The following is a 5,040-nucleotide window of genomic DNA, read 5'->3' as shown; positions in this document are numbered from 1 at the left end:
TTTGTATATATATGTATATATATATATATATATATATATACACATACATATATATATATTAGGTGCGCAACTAAGTTCTCGCTGTTATTTTGATGAAAATGCCATCAAAATAATAGCGAGAACTTAGTTGCGCACCTAATATATTCGCGTACTTTAGTTACTGGATCAAAATCATTTGACATTTCGAGACATTAATTATGAAATAAAGATTTACTGTGTCTTTAGGAAAAACAGAGATTAAGACAAGTTCCCTATAGTGCCTCTCAGAATATTTAATAAGCCACATCGACATTTGCGGATTTCCGTAATAGCAAGACAGTGTTCGGACTCGATTCGAACACAAAGAAAGAAGAGCAACAAAAATCGTCGCTCGCAATGTCGACATTAAAATTGCAAAGCGCGCAGACAGGAGGCGTCCTGCGCCTGGCTTTTTTTCGATCCTTTTTTCTCTCTCCCCCTCCCTCCCCCCTTCTCTCTCTCTCTCTCTCTCTCTTTCACAATCCTATCCCGACATTGCTCGTGATTGTCCCCAGAGATCCCACTTCGACAAGTAGCACTAAATGAAAAACTCGTCGTCGTGAAGATGCGTTTGCGTTCGCGGATGCGTTATATTAAAATCCGCCATTGTCTGACAATAGCATGCTGGATGAACGGGATAGAAATAAAGAAGAAAGGTAGAAATATACTCGCGAAATCGTTTCTTCTGATGCGCGCTGATTTACACGAGTGAGAAAAACTCAAGCGTAATAAAAGATAATACAAGACCGATAAGTCGATAAAGACAAAAAGACTGATAAACCGAACGCCGAACGATGCGAATGAGAGTTGCTTCTTGAAATAAAGTTTCGCTTTGAGATTTTCTTAGGAATCGTTTGAAATATATCTAACGTTAGTCTGAAGTGAATTGATTATAATAGCTGAGGGGGGTTGTAAATGACTGCTCGAGACTTTCTGTAGAAGTTACTTCCAACGAAAAGGTATAAGAAGAAGAATGAAAGGAATCGGAGTAGAATAAGTCCATAATTTGTAAAATTTCCTTTAGATATATTTTCATATTCAAAGTGGGTGTCATAAATTATGGACTTGCTTCATTTTTTTGCTCCGAACTCGTTGTCAAATATAAATCGATATTTTCTGCCTGTAAAGATTCATATTTTTATCGTTGTATAATTAAAATAAATACATTAATAGACACTGGAATAAAAATAAGAAAGCACACAGTAATTACAACCGATTAAATCCAGGATCATGTGCAGATCCTGAATAATATAAAAATCATAAAAATAACTTACAATTAGTATGCATAATAATTATTAGGTGTTGGAATTAATTCGTAGCGTTTTTTAATGAAAGAATGTTATTTATTTCACATGAGCATTAAAAAATACATTAATGAAAGTACTTCCCATCACTTGTAAAACGCTACGAATTAATTCCAACACCTAATTATAATCAATAAAAAAAATAGTCTTTAATACAACAACTTATAAAGAACAAATTCAACGTTTAACAATTTTTAACTTTTTTAGACGAGAAGAAAAGGTCTTCCTTTCGTACATAAAATTTCAAAAATTGATCTTATCGTCAAATATATTATCTAGTTTCTGTATAAATTTCAAGACATGTCAGCCTTTAACATTTCTTTCAAGAAACTGAGACTAATGATTTTTCGAGAAAAATTCGGAATTCGATGCGTATTTTCGATGAGGCAGAGGGAAATCACGGATTTTCACGAATCGCCGAGCTTTAGACATCTTCAAAAATTTCTCACTTCTTAAACTTAAAGATCGCTAAAATTTTGCGGATCGTGCGCAGCGGTCCCAACATACCGAGTTCGCAACGAACAGCCGTCGATCGTGCCTGCGTCAGGCATTTCGGATAGTATCGACGATCGAAATTTATGGCATGCTCAGAATTGGGCCGCATCGATCGGGGCCGCCTTCGTTGTACGATTTGTAAGCTTATATAATGCTGTCGTATCGGTATCGGTGTCGTATGTACACGGAATGTCTTAACGTTGAGAGACACCGAAACGTGAGATGAGATCGAATATAAACAAATCGTACTTTTGCGTCGTGGGATAGATGTATGTGTATGCATGTGAAAAAAGCACTGAGAAAAATGTCTGGTTATACCAACAAGAGGTAAGTATGAAGAAAACGCTGAATTCTGATTTCTGATGATATGAATCAAAATTTTATTAGATATCGTAATTAAATTTCTGATAATCTCAACTAGAACATTTGATTTGACTACATTTATTAGATTTTATTAGATTTAACTATATCACCAATTATTTTATTAGATTTAATTATAAATATTTAATTGATACCTTTACGACTAATATAGTCACTTCATAATCAAGCCTTATATTTAAGGAAACATTAAATTTATCTTCAGATGCTCTACGAATTATTTCATTGGCTGCTGAGCATCTAAAGATAAATTTAAGGAAGCTTTAAGTACAAGGTCTGACTATGAATACGGGCATAAATCTGTCAGAATTCCAATTAATGCAATCAGAGTTTTAGTGTGTATGCATTGTGTTGAAAACAGTAAAAAACATTTTGTATTTGTATTAGTCCACTCAAGTCCACTTATTAAAATTTTCTGTTAAATTTTTAACCCTAGTTATACACTTTTTTTCTATCCACGATATACACACTCTGGGATCTCACTTATATTCGTGTGTTGCCTAACTTCCATACAAATGAATATATTTCAATTAATTTTTTTTTCAATCGATGAAGAATTTAAAGAAAGTCCATGATGTGTAAAAATAGAATTAAGAAGCTTTGAGATATATAGATTAAAAAAAAAAAGAAAAGTTCGTTTCTTCAATCTTTTTCAATCTTTTTTACATAATGTTTGTGTTATTTTCTAATATATTCATCTTGTGTTAAATTAATATAAAAATTTAAGTGGATACTGTTTGAGTGCGAAATGTGATAAATTTAATACAAATTTTCGAAGTGTATATGTGATTGCTCGTTTAATTCGTTCTGCCTTCTCTCTAATGAGCATCCATTTCATTTCGATCGAGAAACAATAATCGCCGTTTTGAATTATTTATGACTGAATTATGCATAGTTTATATATTAACTATTATAATTCATTATATATATTAACTATTATATCATTACTGTTGAATTCGTTATTATATCTAATTATGTCAACCTGAAATTAACAGATTTTTTCTCTCTGTGGATTTGAAAAGACAGACATAGAAAAGAGCCGCTAATTTCGTTATTAATTTAGATTACTGTTGGTGGACCCGGCAATGTGTTAAATAATAGCTTTTATTTAATTAAATACACGGGAAAATCATCCTTTGCAGAAAAATATTAAAAATGTAACCTAAAGTAACGTGGCAAAAGGTAAATGTCAATGCACGAAACATATTTGACACATACTCCCATACAAAAATACGCAGGGCTCAGTCAAGCTATTATAAAAAACGCGAAAAACAACGGAGAGAGAAAGTAAACGTGATAAAAATGACCGACGCTTTTTCGACATTCAACGATTCGCGACATTGTGTCGACAGCCAAAACGGTCGATAAACCGAGCTGAATTAGCAAATTCGAAATTTCATCACGGGACAGAGGCTCGTCGTCGTATATAATTGGCAAGTCGATGGCGATTGACTGCCAATGTGCTCGCGACAGGTTATAAACGTCGCGCGCATCGACGATCGAACCTGCTCGATTCAATTACAGTCTCTCGACATTTCGGTCTCTCTTGCCTCTCGTGAACCTCGGCGATGCGTTTCGCGTGGAGAAAATGCGAGAGAACGAAACAAGATGAGAGAATGGTAGCGCGATAGAGAGGAGGGATGATCGCCTTACCTGCGGACATTCGTTTCTCAGGGGATGGGATGATGGGGAGGAGGAGGTGGGCGTAAACCGCCCGTCGAGACTGGCCTGCAGCTAAACAATCACTACGAGGGAAGCGGCGGCGACATAATAGCCTGACGACGGCGCGGGGATGAATGGCGACGTGAATGGAGACGAGCCGGTAGGCCAGCCAGCCGCGCACCAACTGCAAAAGCCGTGCGGTGTGCGGAATGGTGTGGTGCGGAAGCAACGGCAGTGGCGGCAGTGGCGGCGGCGGCAGTGGCGGCGTCCCCAACGGCGTCCTCCCGATATCGCGCGATCGCGCCTCGCCTGATTGTGCCGGTTCGCCGTGTACTTGCCACTGCGCCACTGCCGCCACTGGTCGACCGCGCCGCGCGATCGATACACGCGCGCGCGCACCAATCAACTGCTCCCGGCTTCGTCTCATCGCGTGGCGGTCTCCGCCGGCCACGATCGGTAACCACGTTCGCACGTTTAAGTCTATGCACGTCGCTAATTATCAACGGCGATGCAAATGTCATTTTCCCAGTAGTAAAGGCAGAGAAAGAAACCTGAAAGCAGAGGTACTCTGCTTTTTGTAATTGTGTGTGTCTTTATACACCTACCGACAGTTGTCCTGTTGTCGGTGTCATTGCGCAGATATTATATTGTATATGGTGAAAAAACGTCGCAACAACACCGACAACACCGACAACTGTCGGTAGGCGTGTAAAACAATTATGCTTGTGTTTTATGATAGGGTCGCAAGTTATAAGCCGTAAGAAATGGGCCAATCACAGTTAAGTGTGAGAAGAATAATCGATTAAAATTGGTTAATTTCTTACGGCTTACTCTATTGTAGAACAGGCCTTGCAGAATAACGCCCTAAAGAGAAATCTGAAAGAGGTTGTTCCAGCGTTTTTCGTGGATCTGTCAAAATCGCCTGTACACTAGCGCCAGTACATCCATTTTTCGATTTGAGAACTATATAGCTACGTACTGACGATAAAACAATTTTGATAGCAACTTAATATAAAAATAATACAGACTTGTTATTTAACGCGCTTTTTAATTGAGTTTTATAAGTATCTAAAAAAGATTCTAAAATATTAGTGATAAGAAAAAAATTAAGAAAATTTTGTGACTATTTATACAAAAATAATAATTATAAAAATAAATATAGAAACGCTCGTGATGTCATTCT

The 5,040-nt window shown here is 37.2% G+C and overlaps 1 protein-coding gene across 1 annotated transcript in view; it reads right to left on the bottom strand.

Moving 5' to 3' along the window:
• msi (RNA-binding protein musashi) overlaps positions 1 to 4,230 on the bottom strand; it is a 139,427-nt gene extending 135,197 nt beyond the window's left edge. The window contains exon 1 of the mRNA XM_087405983.1: positions 3,849 to 4,230. The gene's annotated coding sequence lies outside the window, so the exon portion shown is untranslated. The remainder of the gene's footprint in view (positions 1 to 3,848) is intronic.
• Between the last annotated feature and the right edge of the window lie 810 nt (positions 4,231 to 5,040).

The sequence above is a fragment of the Acromyrmex echinatior genome, chromosome 1 (assembly GCF_024713525.1).
Source record: "Acromyrmex echinatior isolate Ae372 chromosome 1, ASM2471352v2, whole genome shotgun sequence".
NCBI classification, from domain to species: domain Eukaryota; kingdom Metazoa; phylum Arthropoda; class Insecta; order Hymenoptera; family Formicidae; genus Acromyrmex; species Acromyrmex echinatior.
The sequence above is the reverse complement of the archived record's forward strand: the minus strand, read 5'-3'. Positions and strand labels throughout refer to the sequence as shown.